Source organism: Arachis ipaensis, chromosome B7 (genome assembly GCF_059453495.1).
Source record: "Arachis ipaensis isolate K30076 ecotype BB chromosome B7, ASM5945349v1, whole genome shotgun sequence".
In the NCBI taxonomy this organism is placed as follows: domain Eukaryota; kingdom Viridiplantae; phylum Streptophyta; class Magnoliopsida; order Fabales; family Fabaceae; genus Arachis; species Arachis ipaensis.
The window spans coordinates 22,841,945-22,865,899 of NC_142442.1; the positions used below are offsets into that span (position 1 = coordinate 22,841,945).

Genomic DNA, 23,955 nt, shown 5'->3' on the forward strand with positions numbered 1-23,955 from the left:
AAAGTTTGCGGCAAACTTTTGGTCCAGCTTTTTGCTCCCTGGTTCATTTTCACTTATTCCAAAAGTTTGAGCTAAAGTTTGAGGCAAACTTTTGCTCAAACTTTTTGTCCTCTCTTCCTCCTAGCCATTCCTCCTTGCTTCAACCTTTCTCCAAGCTTTCTTCACCTATCATTAATCAACCAAACACATCAAAGCTATGCTCAAAATCATGAGATATTCATTCTTTCATAATATGTGACAATTATAGCATAAAACCTCATGAAATTGCATTAATTCATCTATGGTTGATTAAATCGAAGGAAGCATGAAAATCTACCCAATTGGCTTGCTTATGGCTCAAGAAAGTGCATAATTCAATTGAAAATAAAAGAAAAAGGCTAGTGAAACTAGGCTAAGATGACTTGTCATCACAATTCCCGTGGTGGTCGTGTTCTTGAGGCTTTTTCCTTGTTTGGTGAGATGTGTTGCCGGAAAATTCAGCCCACTAGTGTTACATTGCTAAGCTTGCTATTTGGAATTTCAGAGATTAGTCAAGTGCGGTGTTTGCATGGCTGTGCGGTTTTGCATGGGTTTATGTTTGATATGACCTTGTCAAATTCTCTATTGAATGTGTATGGGAAATGTGGAAGCATTGATGATTCTAGGAAGTTGTTTGATTATATGGAGCAAAGAGATTTAGTTTCTTGGAATTCGTTGATATCAGCCTATGCCCAGATTGGGAATCTGATTGAGGTTCTGCTGCTTTTTAAGACAATGAGGGTGGAAGGGTTAGCGCCTGATCGGCAAACTTTTGGGTCGGTGTTATCTGTGGTTGCATCAAAGGGGGAGTTGAAATTAGGAATGCTAGTTCATGGCCAGATTTTGAGAGGTGGTTTTCACTTGGATGCACATATTGAAACATCACTGATTGTAGCGTACTTGAAAGGTGGGAACGTTGACACTTCTTTCAGAATGTTTGAGAGGACTTTAGATAGGGATGTAGTTTTGTGGACAGCCATGATATCAGGCCTTGTATAGAATGATTCTGCTGATAAGGCACTGTGTGTGTTCCGCCAAATGTTGAATCTCGGAGTGAAGGCATCTAGTGCTACTATGGCCAGTGTAATTACAGCATGTGGTAAACTTGGATCTATTCATTTGGGGGCATCCGTTCATGGTTACATCATGAGGCAAGAATTATCATTGGATAGTGCCGCTCAAAACTCTCTTGTTACTATGTATGCAAAGTGTGGTCACTTGGACCAGAGTTTAATTATATTTGATAGGATGAGTAAAAGGGATTTGGTTTCTTGGAACGCAATAGTTAGTGGATATGCACAAAATGGCTATGTATGTAAGGCATTGTTGCTTTTCAATGAAATGAGGAGTGATCATCAAAATCCTGATTCAATAACCATTGTCTCCCTCCTCCAAGGCTGCGCGTCAACCGGACAACTTCACTTGGGAAGATTGATACACAGCTATGTTGTAAGAAACATCTTTCAGTCGTGCATCTTAGTGGACACTTCTTTGGTAGACATGTACTGGAAATGTGGCGATTTGGATGCCGCCCAAAGGTGTTTCACTCGGATGCCATATCAGGACTTGGTGTCATGGAGTGCGATAATTGCAGGGTATGGCTATCATGGCAAAGGAGAAACTGCATTTAGGTTATACTCAGAGTTCCTAAAAACTGGGATTAAACCAAACCATGTGATTTTCTTGTCAGTTCTATCTTCTTGTTGTCATAATAGACTTGTAGACCAAGGATTGAGCATATACAAATCGATGACTAGAGATTTCGGAATCGCACCCAATCTTGAACACCATGCTTGTGTGGTTGATCTCCTCAGTCGAGCAGGGAAGGTCGAGGAGGATATAACCTGTACCGAAATGTATTCTTAGTGCCCCATCTAGATATTTTAGGCATAATCCTTGATGCATGTCGAGCACATGGTAATAAGGAACTTGGTGATGCAATTGCCAATGACATTCGCATGCTGAGGCCTATGAATGCAGGGCATTATGTACAACTTTCACATTGCTATGCTTGGATAAACAAGTGGGAAGAAGTGGGTGAGGTATGGAATCATATGAGATCTCTTGGATTGAAGAAAATTCCTGGCTGGAGTTTCATTGACATACATGGGGCCATAACTACATTTTTCACAGATCACAACTCACACCCCCAATTTCAAGAAATACTCTTTACACTAAAAATTTTGAGGAAGCAAATGATCAAAATGGAGGAACGTTCATTGTCTATATAATACTAACATTGTCTAAAATGAACAAACGAAAGAGAAAGAAAGGTGAACAGGAGCAGCGGAGAGCGTTCATGGTGTTAATGTGGACAGTTGGATTCTGTCTCATTGGTTACATTGGCGGCAGACCACTCTATTGGCATCTCAATGAGTCCCTCTCTGCCATCTCTTCTTGCCCCCTTTGCCATTGCGATTGCTCTCGAGCCTCTTCTTTCTCTCCCTGATGGTACTTACCTCTTGTCTTTATGCTTTTCAAATGTTGTTTCTTATGCAGTTATGCTGACATATTCATGAATGGTGGTTGCTTAAGTGTTTGTTTTCTTATGCAGGATTGAATAACTCTCAGTTCTTCTCCCTCTATTACTACTACTAATAGAAAAAGCTGCAGCTATCAGATAATAATGCCATACAAATTCACTTATGCAATCACGGAACACACCATGATCATAGTTAAACACATGCAAATATATAGCTGTTATTAACTGCACTCGTTTATATTTTTCGTAGATGTTTTTCCTTAATCTTTGCAGCACAATCACCCCAAGTAGATAAGTAATTATTGTTCACCTATTCAACTTTCTCTTGAATCAATAACTTTTTCTTCAATTGATTTCTGCTTCGAAGATAGATTTATGAACTACTAATACACTATCACCCCCATCACTCACTGTAATTATCACTTTATATGTAACTGATAACTGTACTACACGTGATAGATATGTATTAGCTAAACGCAGATAAAATATGGTCCTGTTAGATTGTTACATCCAAATTAACTGATTCAGCCACAGCTACCTAGGAATATGTTGTTACTAGGGTCTTCAAAATCTTTGTGTGGTGTATGCTATTCTGTGTATACCAAGTATGTGCGAAAGTAGGTCAGTAATTTGTACGTGGACATGTCATGGGGGAGTGTCCACTGCAGAAACAACTTTGTCGCTCAACAAGCGCATGGCAGCTCCCTTAGAGAATTTCCTAGACACCATTCTGTCCTGAACTCCGTCTCATAATATACATGATTGATGCCCTGTTAGAAAGAAGGGGAAAAAAAAAAGAACGAACAAGGCACAGGGTTAAGGAAACAAAAATGTTTGCACTATCAAAGTTTTTTCTTTGCAACAACTCGACTTCACACAAGTTGTTCGTCCAAGAAAACTTGAAGAATTAGCAGATTTTGAATATCGATTCTATTTTTATAATCCTACTTAATTCTATATCAAAGCTTTGTTTTCCATGAATTTAGTTAACTTTGGTGGCTCTAAGTCTCAAGAGTTCAAGGAATCAGTTACCCACTGCCTTGTAAATTGCAGAGAATCAAAAGCAATTTGGAGAGGAAGCTTACTTCGGCCATACCTTCAGATGAACTACTCGGGACACTTCCATCAATGGTGGAAGAACCTGAAGACAACCCTCTCTCACCAACCAGATGCGCGACAGCTGATGGAGGTAGCAGCGCACTTGTGTGTTGAAATCTGGAAGGTGAGGAACCTCCTGGTCTTTGAGCAGAAGAGGCAAGCCCTGGTGGAGATTATGGCAGCAGCGATGAGGAGCTATCAGAACGGTCTGGGGAGTTCCATGCTCCCTCAACCTTAAGATCCGTTACTTTCCTCTTCTCTTCTCTTATTGTGTTTGGTGTAAGATGGAAGACAGAAATTGAAACAAGAATAAAGCTCTAATTTAATTTGTACAAAGGGTAAAATTTGAATTAATTAATTGAAATGAGAATATTTTAGATATAAAATGTTACTCAAATTTTAGTTTCTACCTCTAAAAATTTCAGTCTACAGTGACCCCACCTTTTGGAGGTACTGAAATACTGAAATTTTGGAGATAGAGACAGAAATTTTAGTACCAGTCTTTGAGTCAACAAACATAATACTAAGTCTCAGTCTTCTAGTCTCTGTTCTAATACTTCAAAACAAACGTTACCTTAATTATTTGTCAATTTTATCCAATGTTCTGAAAATCGGACCAGACTGGCCGGTTCAACCGAATTAACCGAAAACTGGTCACTAGTCGGTCCGGTCCACCTACAAAACCGCACTTCAAAAAACTGGCAAAAAAATCGGCTAAACCGGTGGTTAATCGGCAAACTGGGCGAACCAGTTCTTCCCCCCAGCCAGCAAAACAGCGTTGTTTGGCTTTATAAAAAAGAAAAAAAAAGAAAGAAAATGAAGGCTGAAGAGTGAAGAACGCGTGTTGCAGGCTTACCCCAAATCCCTAATAAGCTAATCTCTTCGAAGAAGTGAAGAACACCCCCACTCCCAACCCTAAGCTCTTCCAGGCTCGAGCTTCTGCCCACGAAGGACAACCGCCGTCGTGATTCGAAGCAGACGCTGGAGCAAGCGCCACTGTTGCGGGTCGTTGCCTCAGCGTCGTGGGTCGTCGCCTCAACGTCGCGGGTCGTTCTGTTCTCTACTTCGAGGCTCGAGCTTCTGGCCTTCTGTTCTCTACTTCTCTTGCGGTTAGTTATGGGCTTCTGGCTCTTCTATTCTTGTGTTTTCATATTTTGTTCTGTCTTTTCTCGTCGCGGGTCGTTCTGTTCTCTTCTTCTATTCTTTCTGTTTTCATTGTTTGTTCTGGATTTCTGTTCTTCTGTTCTTGTGTTTTTAAATTTTTAAATTTTGTTTATTATATGATTAATCAAATGTTGAATAAATTTAATGTATGTTGAATTTGAGAATTCTGCTTTGCTCTGTTCTTCAATTCTTTTATGAAATTCAATTCTGCTCTGTTCAATTTTTTTTATTTTTTCAATTCTGCTCTGTTGAATGCCATATGAATTGTGTGAAATATGAACTATGAATTGATATATTGGTCTGGATTCTGGATTGCTGGCATTCTGAGTTGGGGTTGATGGTTGATTTTAACGGTGGTTGCTAATTTTGTTAATTGTGTGTTCTGAGTTTGGGGTTGTTGGTGATGTGATTCTGAATTTACTTTGATGCTGAGTATGGATTCTTTGTTTTGAGTATAAATTCTTTTAGTTTTTCTGTTTTCGTATTTTTTTACTTTGGAGGCCGAGTTTTCTGTTTTTAAATGCTGAGTTTTTATTATTAAATACTTGATTAGAAGTCTTTGTTGAAATTTTTTATGATTCTGAATTTTTTGTTGCCAGTGATTTGAATTTTTATGTAAGTTTGTTATTCTGAATTTTTTTTTGTGATTATTGAATTTGATCTGCTTGGTTCTAGCCTCCAAAAGCAAGAAGTGTATGTTGTTGCCAAGAATGTCATTAAAGGTAAAGGAGTTGTTCTGAGATGAAGAACTTGAATAGGAGAATTATGCAGCACCAACACCAGTTTATTGTTGTGCAAGAGCCAAGAAGTTGTAGAGTGAAAGAGAATTTGAAAATACAAGAGAAAATTGATTTAATTATGATATACATGACTCTTTTACACTGAAATGTACAAATAATAATACCTAGTTACTGCTTTAGTTTCTATAATATCTATTTGTATATTAAATTTTAATAATTTGAATGTATATTGAATTAAAACGGTTTAACTACGGTTCGACCCCGATTAAATTATTGAACTAATCACTTGACCGACTTGATGACCGATTCAGTTCTCGCAACCTTTTTATCACAATAGTGATATTTTGGGAGACACTTTCTTTGTACTTGTCCTAAATTTAGACACCTGCTTGTTTTATTTCTACCAATGATGAAATAAAATAACTTAATATCTTTGAGAAAAAAAAAAGATAAGAGGAGTCAAAATAATATGAATGGTTATATTTTAAAAAATGTGAAGTTTAAGTATTTAATTTATATTATTGGTTATGAATATTTTCCTTCATTTGTATGCATGTGAGAGAGAAATTGTATTTGAAAATATGAATGTCTTGACAAACAGCCTTTTACCCTTTAGATTAGACATGTAAGTGTTTGAAAGAAATAGAAATACAATTAATAACATATTTTATAATGATAAAAAGGTACAATGATAGGTAAAGGAAAAAAAAATTAAAAGAGCCAATAGAGACTAAAGACCAACACAATATATAATTATAGATAGACTACTAAAAAAAAATGAAAGTTATCTATATTTATAAAATTGGAAACATATTTAAGTCTTAGTTAAATATATTTAAATTTTGGCTTGACAAATATATAACTCCATTATATAGTGGCGGTTATATAAAGTGTCACTAAATATTTGTCGCTGTCTATCAAATCTGTTGTAAAATTTATTCTTTAATAATGTTAATTAAGGATTTATTAATGGCGGAAATAGACACAACATCAAGCACACTAGAATGGACAATGGCTGAGTTGTTACATAATCCAGAAAAAATGTTAAAAGTTAGGGCGGAACTTCATCAAACACTTGGCAAAAATGGAAAATTTGAAGAGTCTAACACCTTAAAGCTGCCATACCTTAATGCAATTGTGAAAGAAACTTTGAGGCTTCATCCACCAGCACCATTTCTCATACCCCACAAGGCAATTGATTATGTAGAGTTAGGTGGCTTCACAATTCTCAACAATGCACAAATCCTAGTTAATGTGTGGTCATTGGGAAGAGATTCAAGCATTTGGGCTAAACCCTAATTCATTTGAACCTGAGAGATTCTTGGATACTGAAATTGATTTTAAGGGAAAAAATTTTGACTATATCCCATTTGGTGCTAGTAGAAGAATTTGTCCTGGATTGCCTTTTGCATCAAGATCCATACATTTCATATTGGCATCTCTTTTGTATCACTTTCATTGGAAGTTAGCTGATGAAATGAAGTCACAAGACATGGACATGTTAGCTAATTAAATATTTAAAAAAATTATTTATACACCAATATCAGTCATTATGTATTTATATATAAATATATATATTATTTAATTAGTCACCAAAAAATATATATATTATTTAATTTATTTTTAATATATATTTTATATTAGTGATTAATTTTAATATACACCTACTTTGATTGTTATATTCTACTAAAATTTCATAATGATAAATTAAAAAAAAATCATAACAAAAAAAAAAGATGAAATATGGGTTGAGATTTATGTATTTTAGAGCAAGCATTATATATTATAAAAAAAAATCGATATACATTAAAAATCAATTATTGAATCAATGACTACATATATGTATATTAATATGCTATTAGAATAATAAAATGTATAATAGATAAATAATTAGATAAATTTGTTTGAAGAAGTATAATATTCTTTTAAAAGATCAAATATATATATTTTTATACGTAGTGGTTGAGTGATAGTATGATTATCCTTGATTAATTTCTATGTTATAATAACTATAGTTTCATTTCTATGAAGTATGAATCAGTGGTGCTTTTATAGATTGAGCAATCATTGTCCTTCCAATTATTCTTGGCTTCTGATCTTTAGGAGATTTTCTCTTCCTTTCTCCCCAATTTTGTTGTACACTTTTTTTTTGGCCATTTTTCTTTATGAATAGTTGGAGTCCACTTGGGGATAATAGAGCTAGCTTGATTTGATTTAGTTGAATTTTCTATTTATTTATTTTTTATAATCGACATACAAATTTAAATACATCAATATTCATCAACTCATCAAACCACTAACACAAAAATTACCCAAAACCATTCATTTTGTTTGTCAACAGTAATTTGTGTACTTTACAAAATCACTTACCAACAGGTGTATTTTTAAATTTATATATCTATTTTGTAATGAGATAATTTTTTGATATAGCATGTAATTGATGGAAGTAATTTTTTATAAGAGTAAACTACCATTTCTACCCACAAAAATTGAAAACGCTGACACATCTACCCATAAAAAAAAAAGAAAATTACTATTTGTACCTATAAAATATGAGTTTCATATAACAAAATTATCCAAACACTAAAAAATCACATAAAACTCCCAAATTACCTTTATCATCATCTGCATCATCTTTTTCTCTCCACCACCACCACCACTAACCCTATTCTCTCTCTCTCTTTTCATTTTCTGAGCTCCTCGCCGCCACTAGAGTCCGTTAACTCTGCCAACTCCTTCCTCTCTCTCTCTTTCTCTCTCTTCCCTTCTGTGTTTTGCTTCTCTCTCTCTTCTGTTTCTTCGAATCCTCAACCCAAAAAAGGGACTTCTTTTAGAATCAACATGCAAGTTAAAACGAGAAGATAAGCACACACACATATAAAGAGGCATCATTGAATGAAGAAAAGAATGAAAATAGAAAATTGTAATTATGGGATTGCAGATTTTGCATTGATTGAGTTATGAAAAGGGGAAGAAAATAAAAATAGGAAACTCAGCAGTGAAGGGCGTGGATGAATTGGACAACGAATTTAAAATTGTGGTGTCTCCTTCGCTGTTTGAAATCACACCGCAGCTACAAATTTCTCCCTTCTCAATTTCATAGCATTTTCTTCTTATGTGGATCTGTCACTGGCTTCTTCATTTTTCCTCTTTGTTTTTTCTATTGTTGTTGTTGTTGTTGTTGATTTATGTGAAGAAGATGATAATAGAGGTATGTGGTGGTGGTGGTGATGGTAGTGATGAAGGAAATGAGGTGGTGGTGCCTTTAAACTCAGAGTTTGGCTCAGGCGAGGGCGAGACAGGGAAGGAGAGAAGGAGGGGTGGATGATGCGGATGATGATAAGGGTAATTTGGGGTTTTTATGTAATTTTTTAGTGTTTGGATAATTTTGTTATATGGAACTCATATTTTATGGGTACAAATAGTAATTTCTTTTTTTTTATGGGTAGATATGTCAGTGTTTTTAACTTTTGTGGGTAGAAATGATAGTTTACTCTTTTTATAATATACATATATAAGGCATGACGATTGATTTATTATTGTACATTCTTTCGTTAAATCAATTTTTAAGATTAACATTTGGTAGTAGTGAAAGGTAACTTTGCCAATAAAAAATTAATAATACATGAGAATGATGTAAAGAAGTGTAAGTTCAGAGAATGATAACCATAAAAAAAAATCGACTTTAAGGAGAGAAAAAGAGAGAAGAGAGTTGTTCAAGCTTTTCTGTTTCCTTTCTCAATGAAAATGAGGTTTACAAGAACATATCACAATCTAATTGACAAGAGAAGATACATAAATTGTTATATCCTTAATATATTTGGATTGAATTTTAAATTTTTTTATCGCAAAAATTCTTATACCATGTCATAATACTACTCCTCCTAAAAGTTTAAACTAATAGGAAGAAACACATAAATAATTATATCTCTAAACAAAAGGTGTATCTTTCCTAGTCAGCTTGGTTAAAGGTAAGGCGAGTTGTGAAAATCCCTTAATGAACCTCCGATAATAACTCGCCAAACCTAGGAAACTCCTAATCTCCGTCACAGAAGTTGGTTGCTCCCAATTCATTACTGCCTCAACCTTATTAGCAGGATCCACAGCTATTCCCTGTTGACTTACCACATGACCAAAAAACTTCACTTCTCTTCCAGAACTCGCATTTAGATAACCTGGCATATAATTTCCTATCCTTCAATATTTGTAGCATAGTTCTCAAGTGATCCGCATGTTCTGCTTCAGTCTTAGAGTAAATGAAGATGTCATCAATGAAAACGAGAATGAATTTATCTAAAAATAGATGGAAGATTCAGTTCATATAGTCCATAAACACTGCCGGGGCATTGGTTAACCCGAAAGACATCACCGTGTATTTATAGTTACCGTATCGCGTCCGGAAAGCAGTCTTCGGAATATCCTCATCTCTAACCCTTATCTGATGATACCCAGATTGCAAGTCAATCTTAGAAAATACACCGGCTCCCTGTAGTTGGTCGTCCATTAAGTTGATCCTTGGTAGCGGATATTTGTTTTTCACAGTAACCTTATTCAACTGCCTATAGTCAACACATAAGCGCATACTCCCATCTTTCTTCTTTACCACTAACATTGGCACTTCCCACGGAGAAACACTTGGGCGAGTAAAGTGTTTACCCAACAAATCTTTCAGCTAAGCCTTAAGCTCGGCCATCTCTAAGGGTGACCTCGGACCTGCCCTAGGTACCTGCTCAATTGCAAACTCAACCTCTCGAATAGGTGGAAATTCATCAATATAATCCAAAAACACCTCAGGAAATTCACAAACAACCGGAATTTTCTCTAAGCTTTGATCATCACCCGAAACACCCGCAGTTAACATCATAATACCCTGACATTCAGTCCCAGAATAATTTACTATCATAGAATTCAAATAATAGTTATTTACCACAACCGGCGCTTCCGACCCTTCCGGCATAAAGCATACTAATTTCTCAGAACAGTCAAGCAAGACAAGATTCTTAGATAACCAATCCAATCCCAAGATGAGATCGAGACCAGTCATCGGCAGACAAATCAAGTCATGCACAAATTCACGCTGTTTGACTCGAAATGACACTTGTGGACATCCTAACCTAGTCACAATGGCTTCATGAGTAGCATTATGCACCGTTAGATCATAACCCAAGACCACTATTCTCAACCCTAATTCATTATTCTTTTCAAATGCAATGAATGAATATGTTGCCCTCGAATCAAATAATGCATTTAAAACTCTACCAGCTATTTCACAGTTACCTCTGATCAAGGTCTCAAATCCCTCGGCACCTGCTGCAGAAATGGTGTACACTCTCCCTGACTACTACACTCTACCAGTCTCATACTTCTTCTTCTCTAGGCAATTCCAGGCCAGGTGCCCAGGTTATCCGCAAAAGAAACATACTTCCATACCCATTCTGCACGGAACTCCTGGATGATGCTTTCCGCATCTCTGACAGCTCAAGTCCTACTATGGCTGCTTTCCAAACCTTCTGCCCTAATCAGCATTGTGATTCGGCCTTCTAAAGTTGCCCTGACCTTGATTCTGCTGTGGGACAAAGCCTCCACACTTGAAATTCCTTCCTCTTGGTGCAAAATTCCTTCCTGGAGTCCTCTGAAAAGACATCCTCAGACTTCCCTTTTCCATTGTCGCCTTCCTCACACATTCTTCCGCCACTCGGCTCTTGTTTATGAGCTCAGAAAAGACCTTGATCTCCATCGGTACAACGAAGCTCAGAATATCACTCCGTAGGCCTCCCTCATACTTAATGCATTTTCATTCGCCGAAATCCTCAGGCGCACCATGATAGATTCGGAAAATGCGACACAGTTCTTCGAACTTATTCGTATACTCAGTAATAGTCATCTGTCCTTGTTTTAATTGCAACAATTCAAGTTCCTTGGCGTTTCTGACTGAACTGGGAAATACTTTCTATAAAATTCTGTTGGGAACACTTTCCAAGAGATCATAACACCGTCTGGCTGTAGGATACGCCGTGTTCCCTGCCACCAGTACTGGGCCTCGCCTTGCAGCTGATAAGTCCCAAATTCAACTCACTGCTCTTCGGAAACCTGCTGAGCCTGCAGTGCCCGCTCTATCGCTTGAATCCAATTATCCACCTCAGTGGGATTTGAGGTTCCCCTAAAGGTTGGAGGATGAACCTTCAGGAAAGAGGCAAGCGTCATAGGACCCTCATCGCCATTATTCCCATTGTTTCCAAGGTTTATCTGGTTACCCAGCGCTTCGGCTATCGCTTGCATAACCGTAGCCATTTTTTCCAGGGCAGCCATGAAATCTACAGGGTTATTCCCTGTCGGTTCAGGAGTAGCATTCCCTAATCGACCTTTGCCTCGCCTGCGACCGCGTCCGCGAGTCGACATCAGGTTCCTATACACATCAAACAAGTGATATCAAGTTGATCAGTCTCAATATCGCAAGTCTAGTGCTTCAAGTCCCAAATGCATGCTCATGAACGTTTATGCCACATATATAAGTTAGATATCCTAATAGCACATAGACACATACACAGAGAATGCACAGAAGCATAGTCAGTCCGTCCCTCAGGCTCTACAGGAACGAACTGCTCTGATACCATAATGTAACACCCTACTACACTGAGCTTTACGCTTAAGCCGTAAAACAGAGGTGGTGTGGTATTACGACCTCTAAAAATTAAATATATACATAATAATATTGAAAAGGATACAGTATACGAGGAGCCTTGAAAAACAGATAAAGCAAAATCACAAAATAAAAAGCGCAACACTCAGAATTGAGGATTACTTGCGTGCAAAGAAAACTAAAGTTTATAAGCACAAAAAATACGAAAAACAGGATTAGAAGGTCAATAATACAAGACAACAAGCCTCCGACTCAGTCTGCGAAGCTAAGGTTGGCTGGAGAATATTTACATACAAAATATACAACCTTTAACCCAAAGATACATGTTTAAAAACTCTTGTTCTCCATAAAGCCTCTAAGTGGTACCAAAATAACGTAAGTTGTCGGAGAGTTAAATACATAAGATTATATACAAATATACACCAAAATAATAACCCAGAAACCACTTCGCTGCAGAGCTCCAGACACCTACCGAGGTGCCTCTCGACCTACATCTGAAAAATAACAACATAGTATGGGGTGAGAACTGGTGGTTCTCAGCATGATAAAGGTGCCACACACATAAGATATAAGGTCTTAGGAATACCAGATGCAATCCTAGAATGCCGACACTCAGATATTAAAGCTTAAAGTACTAAAACAGAAACCATAAACAGGTGGTCTTCTAAGGATATCTAAGCCTAACTTAAATTCAACCTTAACACCAAATCTTTCCACCTTTCTTCCGTTCCTCCATCTCTGGCGAATTTGCATAGACAAACAAACAGACAAAGGCAAGCATAGGTAGGAAACAAGTAGTATAAATAGCAAATATAATAGTTAGCATAATATAATCAATTAGGCATTCTCAATTAATGCACAATAAGCAAAGCAAGCAATATGCACATGATGTATGCCTATCCTATGGCTGATGAGGCTCATCTGTCGGTTATCAAGCCAACCCGATGAGTCCGACTGCTAAACCCTGGATTGTCCCCCGTCGTGCATCCTCATGAGTCTATGCATAGATTTTTCTCTTTTTATTCATATTTCATACATATATAAAACTTTACTCAATGGGGGTCAACTTTTTCGGAAATTTATAAGTGCCCGGTCATATCTTACGACGTAGGATCAATAGAGTATCGAGTCTCAACCTGGAACAGGTGGTGGCAAGCCACGATACTTTACCCAGAAAAACTCATGTCTCAGATAATTGAGTGCATAAGCCAATAAATATTCATAATCATTTGTAATCAGCATATAATCATATCATTAATCATCATAGCACCACATGCACTCTAAATTTTCATGTTTCCTTATATAATTCGTCAACTTTCCAACCTTACTTCACCTCTAAGTTACCTCCATTTCCTAACTCCATCTTATTACTAGAGTTACTACTATGATTTGGGGCTAAAAGAATGAAAATAGAGGTTTAGAAGTTTAAAATTTGACTTAAAAACACAAAATCCATTTTTGCTAAAATAGGGGCCACACGTACATGTGGGAGTGCATTTACTGAAAGGTCACGCGTACGCGTGGGCGTACAATTTTCTATGCTCGCGTACACGAGAATCCCAACCCGAAAGAGTTGGTCGCGTCGCCTGCAGGTGGTCGCGTACGCAACCTCTTGAAAATCATTGTTTGCATACGCAAACACACTGCTCGCGTATGCAAGCTGTGCAGAATCAGCAAAATGCTGAATGTTGCAAAATTTTCAGTTTTTCCCTTTGAATTTCCGACGTGCATAACTTTTTCGTTTTAAAATATTTTTTATCCGTTCCTCGAATGACATAGACTTCACGGACCCAATTTTCATATGAAATAAGTTTAAAACCATTTGAGGATCCAGAAGCTAAGTTATGGCTCGTCAAAGTTTGGCCAAAAATCAGTTTTACACAAAAAAACTTCAAACCTCAATTTCATTAAAACCAATCTCAAACCAAGCCTCTATATCGGCATTCAGCTCAGCCACATACCAAAGCACACCAACACAGAACCAAATTCCTCATTACACAATTTCAACCTAAATTTCTCATTTTACATCAACAACATTTCACCCACTAACTCAATATATATATATATATATAGAGAGAGAGAGAGAGAGTAAAGTATCGTTTTTGTCTCCAACGTTTGGGGTAAGTCCTATTTGTGTTCCTAACATTTAAATCATCCTATTTGTATCCTTAACGTTTATAAAAGTGATTCAATGTTATTCTACTATCAATTATACTAACAAATCAGATTATATTTTTCAATTATTCTCACTTGGATGTATTTATTCTCAATTAGGTCTCACTTGAATGTGTTCGATTTTAATATTATACCCACTATTTGTGTTTAGATTCAATTATGTCCCTAGAAAAGTGAATTATATAAATGTTGTAGGAATTAGTTTCAACATTTGATGAGCTATTTTTCGGAGTAGATCATCGATTCTATCCCAAACATTTGTATTCTAACTTCAAGAAGAGATTTTTAAAACTCAAACTAAACGCTCATGATGTGTAATTGACGGCAGGATAACATTGAATCACTTTTACAAACGTTAGGGATACAAATAGAACGATTTAAATGTTAGGGACACAAATAGAATTTACCCCAAACGTTGGGGACAAAAACGATACTTTACTATATATATATATATATATATATATATATTAACATACTATTACCAATATACACAACAATCATCCAACACATATTCAATTCACATCATAATTACCAACAAGGGTGCTAAGCATTGAATATTTTCATGCATTTCAACCCATCCTATGGTCCTCTAGTATAAGTTTTTACAGAACATTATATATTAAATACGTGAAACCTAAATCATACATTAGCCGATTTCCACGTATTGACCAAGGCAAATCACCAAAGCCAAAAATAGCCCCACAAGTCCAAAATCACCAAAGCGTTGACACTAATCCTCCACCAAGCCTCCAATGCCCAAAATCAAGTTCCAATATATGTATATACACCTAAGTTCACATTTTTCACATATCCATATACAAAATTCAATAACCACACACTAATTCAATGAATTCACTAGGGTTAATGATCCTTACCGTACCCACGGACTAAATGAACCAAACCCAACAAGTTCCGCAAGCTAAATCGAATCTAGAGTACCAAAATCAACAAAATTTTAATGTAGATACTCACCAAATTTTGAAATTCAAGGGGTAGAAAAATTGGAGTGAGAGTGAAGCTTACCTATGAAATTGTTCCAATAAGTTCGTAGAGCTCGATGCGGTGGTCGCGTGGCCGAAAACGATGCGTCGATCGGAACTCGAAGTAAGGAGATATGGAGATTGGAAGGTGAGGTTAGGGTTTTGTTTTTCTTCTTCTCTTCTCCAACAATGTGCAGCGTGAATAAGGAGAGGAGGGGAAGGGAAACTGTGTTTTGTTTAAGTGTGATGGGTTGGATTGGGCCCTGGGCCCATTTTGGGTCTGGATCATCTGGTTCGGCCTAATTTTGGGGCAAATTCTTTAAAATTAGTGTCAAAATTCTTATTTTAATTAGCTCTATTCTATTTTACTATAAAATTCACATTTTTAATCTCCTTTATTAAAAATTAATTTATTAATTAATTATTTACTAATTTTACGAGATTTACATATACCATCACCATATTCCACATCACATAATTAAGGATAATGTAGACGAATAAATAAAAACTAATCAAATAGTATCTACTGTACTTCATGCCATCACCAACTAAAAAGAGAGCAAGTATACAGCTAAGATCTTATCCAATCAAATCGTATCTACTGTACTTTCTGGTTGTTTATTAACTTAACCCTCAATCCCGAACTAAGCATAGAAATCATTATTTTACATATAAGCATAATAAAGAAAACTCAAGCAAGCAACAGATAGCAATCAATTGGCATTTTAGAGAACAAATGATCTAGTATTTTAAAATTTGATTGCTAAACATCCCTGCTGCTGCCATTTATTTAGAATTGTCACCCCACTGTATGTATTCTTGAGTGTTCTAACTCCTTTTTTTATACCAGTGTTCAGATCATAACTGGTTCAGAGGACTGGATTGCACAATAAGGTTATAGAGTCAAAGTAACAACCCTTACTAATAATGACCTTTGCTCTCTACCATGTACATGCTATTTAATATTCAGTAGTTCCTGAACTTATTGCATTCCAATTGGGAACCATGCAACAATATAATTGGGATATATATAACTCAGAGCTTTAATGCTATATAGATATTGATGAGCGGATATTTTATACACTTTTTGGGGATAATTTCATATAGTTTAGAGTATGTTTTAGTTAGTTTTTAGTCTATTTCTAGTAGTTTTTAGGAAAAATTCATATTTCTGGACTTTACTATGAGTTGTGTATTTTTCTGTAATTTCAGGTATTTTTCTGGCTGAAATTAAAGGAGCTGAGCAAAAATCTGATTCAGGCTGAAAAAGGACTGCTAATGCTGTTGGATTCTGACCTCCCTGCACTCAAATTGGATTTTCTGGAGCTACAGAACTCGAAATGGCATGCTTCCAAGTGCATTGGAAAGTAGACATCCAGGGATTTCCAGCAATATATAATAGTCCATACTTTGCACAAGGATAGATGACGTAAACTGGCGTTCAACGCCAGTTCTCTGCCCAATTCTGGCGTCCAGCGCCAGAAAAGGATCAAAAACTGGAGTTGAACGCCCAAACTGGCATAAAAACTGGCGTTCAACTCCACAAATGGCCTCTGCACGAAATCTCAGCCCCAACACACACCAAGTGGGCCCCAGCACACCAAGTGGGCCCCAGAAGTGGATCTCTGCATCATCCATCATAGTCCACTCATATTTTGTAACCCTAGGCTACTAGTTTAGTATTTAAATAACTTTTAGAGACTTATTCTGTATCTCATGACATTTCAGATCTAAACTTTGTATTTTCTGACGGCATGAGTCTCTAAACCCCATTGTTGGGGGTGAGGAGCTCTGCTGTGTCTCGATGAATTAATGCAAGTATTTCTGTTTTCCATTCAAACACGCTTGTTCTTATCTAAGATGTTCATTCGCGCTTAACTGTGATGAAGGTGATGATCCGTGACATTCATCACCTTCCTCAAACCATGAACGTGTGCCTGACAACCACCTCCGTTCTATATCCGATTGAATGAGTATCTCTGAGATTCCTTAATCAGAATCTCCATGGTATAAGCTAGAACTGATGGCGGCATTCATGAGAATCCGAAAAGTCTAAACCTTGTCTGTGGTATTCCGAGTAGGATTCAAGGATTGAATGACTGTGACGAGCTTCAAACTCCTGAAGGCTGGGCGTTAGTGACAGACGCAAAAGGATAGTAAATCCTATTCCAACCGGATCGAGAACCAACCGGTGATTAGCCGTGCTGTGACAGAGCGCGTGAGCGTAGTATTCACTGGAAGGATGGAAGGTAGCCATTGACAACGGTGATCCACCAACACACAGCTCGCCATAGGGGGACATGCGTGCGTGAACAAGAAGACAGAGGAAAGTAGAGATTCAGAAGACAAAGCATCTCCAAAACTCCAACATATTCTCCATTACTGCACAACAAGTAACGTTTAATTTATGCTCTACTGGTTATTCACAATTCAATTGATAAACATAATTGACTTCCTGACTAAGATCTACAAGATAACCATAGATTGCTTCAAACCAACAATCTCCGTGGGATTCGACCCTTACTCACGTAAGGTATTACTTGGACGACCCAGTGCACTTGCTGGTCAGTGGCACGCGTTGTGAAAAGTGTGATTCGCAATTTGTGCTACCAAGTTTTTGGCGCCGTTGCCGGGGATTGTTCGTGTTTGAACAACTGACGGATTATTTTGTTGCTTAGATTAGGAAAAATCTTTCTTTTTTGGTTTAGAGTCTTTTATTATTTATCCCTTGTTAAAATACTTTAAACTTATAGCTCAGTTATTTAGAACGTGGTGTTTATGTTCATGATAATTGGCTATCATATTTTTTAAAACCTTTTTCAAAAATAATTTTTCTATTAAATCCTGTGCCAAACTTTAAGTTTGGTGTTTTCAAAAATAATCTTTCTTAAAATTTCATCCTAAGGTCCCATAACTCATTTGGGTAGAACATTAATTTGATTGGGTTAGAATCTTTTATACTCTTTTCAAAACCTTCTTTTTCAAAAATATTTTTCTATTAAATCTTGTGCCAAACTTTAAGTTTGGTGTTTTCTTGTTGATTCCCCTTTGATTTTCGAAAATTTTGGTGTGGTTTTCTAAAAATTTTAAGTTTGGTGTTCTTCCTTCATGTTCTTGTGTTCTTGTGAGTCTTCAAAGTGTTCTTGAGTTTTCTTGTGTCTTGATCTTAAAATTTTTAAGTTTGGTGTTCCTTGGTGTTTTCCCTCCAAAATTTTCAAAAACAAGGAGCATTAGATCTAAAAATTTTAAATCTTGTACTATCTTATTGTTTTTCTCTCTCCTCACTAAATTCAAAAATATCTTTTCAAAAATATCTTTTCTAACTTCCTAACTTCTTATCTTTTCAAAATTTGTTTTAACTAACTAACTAACTTTTTGTTTGTTTCTTAACTTTTTCAAAACTACCTAACTAACTCTCTCTCTCTAATTTTCGAAAATATCCTCCCCCTTTTTCCAAAATTTCGTTTTTATTCAACTAATTATTTTTATTTTTTATTAAAAAAAAAAACGAAAAAAAAAAAATTTTTTTAATTTCAAAATTCAAATTCTTTTTAGTTATTTTATTTTATTTAAGTATTTACTTCTTATAAAATAAAATAAATAAAAAGATAAATCAGTCCAAGTTATATCCATAGATCCATCATGGACATAAGTGGAAATGAACAGTCCAGGAGGACTCTGGGGTCATATTCTAACCCCTCTACTACTTCGTATGGGAGTAGCATATGCATACCCTCCATTGGAGTTAGTAGCTTTGAGTTGAATCCTCAGCTCATTATCATGGTGCAGCAAAGTTGCCAGTATTCCGGTCTTCCACAGGAAGAACCTACAGAGTTTCTGGCACAATTTTTACAAATTGCTGACACAGTACATGATAAGGAAATAGATCAGGATGTCTACAGACTATTACTGTTTCCATTTGCTGTAAAAGATCAAGCTAAGAGGTGGTTAAATAACCAACCTAAGGCCAGCATAAGAACATGGAAACAGCTGACAGAAAAATTCCTGAATCAATATTTCCCTCCAAAAAGGATGACACAGCTAAGGCTGGACATCCAAGGCTTTAAACAAGGAGATAATGAATCTCTTTATGATGCTTGGGAGAGATACAGAGAGATGCTACGAAAATGCCCCTCTGAAATGTTCTCAGAGTGGGTTCAGTTAGACATCTTCTACTATGGGCTTGCAGAAGGAGCTCAGATGTCTTTAGATTACTCAGCTGGTGGATCTATCCATATGAGAAAGACAATTGAAGAAGCTCAAGAGCTCATTGATACAGTTGCCAGGAATCAGCATCTGTATCTAAGCAGCAACCCTTCCATGAATGAAGAGGTTAAAACAGTAACTGCTGAATTCAGTACTGTAAAACAAGCTGCTGAATTCAATCAGCAATTAGATTTTCTAACAAAGCAGCTAGCTGAATTCAAAGACAGGTTACAGGAGACAAGGATAGCTAATATACATATGGAAGAACAGTTTAAGCAAACAAAGCAGCAGCTATCAAAGCAAATAGCAGAAGAATGCCAAGCAGTTCAATTAAGAAGTGGGAAAACATTAAATACCCCACCTCAAGGCATCAAAAATTCAAGAAATAAGCAACCCACCAAAGATTCCCCTGAGGACAGTAAGAGCCCAGGGAAAAATAATTCTGGCACTAAAACGCCAGAAAATGGGTGGAAAGCTGGCGCTGAACGCCCAGACCATGCCCAAAACTGGCGTTCAGCGCCAGAAACAAGGCAGGATTGGCGTTCAACGCCAGAAATGGGCAAGAATCTGGCGTTGAACGCCCAACAGGGGCACATTTCTGGCGTTCAAGCGCCAGGAACAGACAGTGAGTTGGCGTCTAACGTCACTCCAGCTTCTAACTCTGGTACGCAATTGCCAGTGAGGGATCAGACACACATAAGTGCTGATAACAACCCCTCTAAAAAGGCTTCTTTAACCACTAAGGTTGAAGAATATAAAGCCAAGATACCTTATCCTCAAAAACTCCAGAAAGAGGAGCAGGATAAGCAATTTGCTCGCTTTGCAGATTATCTGAGGACTCTTGAAATAAAGATTCCATTTGCAGAGGCACTTGAGCAAATACCTTCTTATGCCAAGTTCATGAAAGAGATCTTGAGTCATAAAAAGGAGTGGAGAGAAACAGAAAGAGTTCTCCTCACTGAAGAATGCAGTGCAGTCATTCTGAAAAGCTTTCCTGAAAAGCTTAAAGACCCTGGGAGCTTTCTGATACCATGCATATTAGAAGGTGATTGCACCAAGACAGCTTTATGCGATTTTGGGGCAAGCATCAACCTGATACCTGCATCCACTATCAGGAAGCTTGGCTTAACTGAAGAAGTTAAACCAACCCGGATATGTCTCCAACTTGCTGATGGTTCCACTAAATACCCATCAGGCGTGATTGAGGACATGATTGTCAGAGTTGGGCCATTCGCCTTTCCCACTGACTTTGTTGTGCTGGAAATGGAGGAGCACAAGAGTGCTACTCTCATTCTAGGAAGACCCTTCCTAGCAACCGGACGATCCCTCATTGACGTCCAGCAGGGGGAAATAACCCTGAGAGTCAACGATGACGAGTTCAAGTTGAACGCTGTCAAAGCCATGCAGCATCCAGACACATCAACAGACTGCATGAAAGTTGACCTTATTGACTCTTTGGTAGAAGAGATCAACATGGCTGAGAGTCTCGAATCAGAGTTGGAAAACATCTTTAAAGATGTTCAGCCTGATTTGGAGGATTCAGAGGACATGAAAGAGCCTCTGAACTTTCTTCTGAAAGAGGAAAAACCTCCTAAACCAGAGCTCAAGCCACTGCCACCATCCTTGAAATATGCATTTCTAGGAGAAGGTGACACTTTTCCAGTGATCATAAGCTCTGCTTTAAATTCACAGGAAGAGGAAGCACTTATTCAAGTGCTAAGGACACACAAGACAGCTCTTGGGTGGTCCATAGGTGACCTTAAGGGCATAAGCCCAGCTAGATGCATGCACAAAATCCTATTGGAGGATAATGCCAAACCAGTGGTTCAACCACAGAGGCGGCTAAATCCAACCATGAAGGAAGTGGTGCAGAAAGAGGTCACCAAATTACTAGAGGCTGGGATTATTTATCCCATTTCTGATAGCCCCTGGGTGAGCCATGTTCAAGTCGTCCCAAAAAAGGGAGGCATGACAGTGATTCATAATGAAAAAAATGAACTGGTTCCTACAAGAACAGTTACAGGGTGGCGCATGTGTATTGACTACAGAAGGCTCAATACAGCCACCAGAAAGGATCATTTTCCTTTACCATTCATAGACCAGATGCTAGAGAGACTAGCAGGTCATGATTATTACTGCTTTTTGGATGGCTACTCAGGCTATAACCAGATTGCAGTAGACCCCCAGGATCAAGAGAAAACAGCATTCACATGTCCATCCGGAGTGTTTGCTTATAGAAGGATGCCCTTTGGGCTATGCAATGCACCTGCAACCTTCCAGAGATGCATGCTCTCTATTTTCTCTGATATGGTGGAAAAATTTCTGGAAGTCTTCATGGATGACTTCTCAGTATATGGAGACTCATTCAGCTCCTGTCTTGATCACCTGAAACTTGTTCTGAAAAGATGCCAAGAAACCAACCTAGTTTTAAACTGGGAAAAGTGTCACTTCATGGTGACTGAAGGAATTGTTCTTGGGCATAAAATCTCAAACAAGGGAATAGAGGTGGATCAAGCAAAAATAGAGGTAATTGAAAAATTACCACCACCTGCCAATGTTAAGGCAATCAGAAGCTTTCTGGGGCATGCAGGATTCTATAGGAGGTTTATAAAGGATTTTTCAAAAATCGCAAAACCTCTAAGCAATCTGCTAGCTGCTGACACGCCATTTGTGTTTGACACAGCATGCCTACAGGCGTTTGAAACGCTGAAAGCTAAGCTGGTCACAGCACCAGTCATTTCTGCACCAGACTGGACATTGCCATTTGAGTTAATGTGTGATGCCAGTGATCATGCCATTGGTGCAGTACTGGGACAGAGGCATGACAAGCTTCTGCATGTCATTTATTATGCCAGTCGTGTTCTAAATGATGCCCAGAAAAATTACACAACCACAGAAAAAGAACTACTTGCAGTGGTTTACGCCATTGACAAGTTCAGATCATACTTAGTAGGATCAAAAGTGATTGTGTATACTGACCATGCTGCTCTTAAATATCTACTCACCAAGCAGGATTCAAAACCCAGGCTCATCAGATGGGTATTGCTTCTGCAAGAGTTTGATATAGAAATAAGAGACAGAAAAGGGACAGAGAACCAAGTGGCTGATCATCTGTCCCGGATAGAGCCAGTGGAAGCGACGTCCCTCCCCTTTCTTGAGATCTCTGAGACGTTCCCTGATGAGAATCTATTTGCCATTCAGGAAGCACCATGGTTTGCCGATATTGCAAACTATAAAGCTGCAAGGTTCATACCCAAGGAGTACAATAGAACACAAAAAAAGAAACTAATTACTTATGCAAAGTACTACTTGTGGGATGAGCCCTATCTCTTTAAGAGATGTGCAGACGGAATTATCCGTAGGTGTGTCCCCAGAGAGGAAGCACAGAGAATCCTATGGCATTGCCATGGATCTCAATATGGAGGCCATTTCGCAGGTGACCGAACAGCCACCAAGGTCCTCTAATGTGGCTTCTATTGGCCCACACTCTATAAAGATTCCCGAGAGTTTGTACGTAATTGTGATAGTTGCCAAAGAGCTGGTAATCTGCCTCATGGTTACGCCATGCCTCAACAAGGAATCTTGGAAATAGAGTTGTTTGATGTATGGGGAATTGACTTCATGGGACCTTTCCCACCATCATACTCAAACACTTATATTCTGGTGGCAGTTGACTATGTATCAAAATGGGTTGAGGCTATTGCCACACCCACCAATGATACTAAAACAGTGCTGAAGTTCCTCCAGAAACATATCTTTAGCAGGTTCGGTGTCCCTAGAGTATTAATCAGTGATGGGGGCACTCACTTCTGCAATAAACAGCTTTCTCTGCCATGGTTCGGTATGGAATTCGCCACAAGGTGGCTACTCCATATCATCCACAAACTAATGGGCAAGCTGAAGTCTCTAATAGAGAATTAAAAAGAATCCTGGAACGGACAGTAAATACCCGTAGAAAGGATTGGGCACGGAGCTTGGACGATGCTCTGTGGGCTTACAGAACAGCATTCAAGACCCCTATAGGGACCTCTCCATACCAACTCGTGTATGGTAAGGCATGCCACTTGCCCGTGGAACTGGAACATAAGGCCTACTGGGCAACCAGATTCCTAAACTTTGATGCCAAATTAGCAGAAGAAAAACGATTGCTCCAGCTAAATGAGCTAGAGGAATTCAGATTCACAGCTTTCGAAAATGCCAAGCTTTATAAAGAAAAATAAAAAAAATGGCATGACAGAAAGCTGTCATCTAGAATCTTTGAACCAGGACAGAAGGTCCTGTTGTTTAACTCTAGACTCAGGCTATTCCCCGGGAAACTGAAATCCCAGTGGAGGGGACCATACGTGATTACAAGTGTATCACCATATGGTTATGTGGAGCTTCAAGATATTGATTCTGATAAGAAGTTCATTGTCAATGGACAGAGAATCAAGCATTATCTTGAGGGCAACA

The 23,955-nt window shown here is 37.8% G+C and overlaps 1 non-coding gene and 1 pseudogene across 1 annotated transcript; both read left to right on the forward strand.

Moving 5' to 3' along the window:
* Positions 1–536: 536 nt before the first annotated feature.
* LOC107626001 (uncharacterized) lies at positions 537–2,834 on the forward strand. The gene is made up of 2 exons (XR_015892373.1): positions 537–2,469; positions 2,573–2,834. It is a non-coding gene; the product is annotated as an uncharacterized LOC107626001 (transcript).
* Positions 2,835–6,365: 3,531 nt separating this feature from the next.
* LOC107606890 (cytochrome P450 76T24-like) lies at positions 6,366–7,015 on the forward strand (annotated as a pseudogene).
* Positions 7,016–23,955: the final 16,940 nt, after the last annotated feature.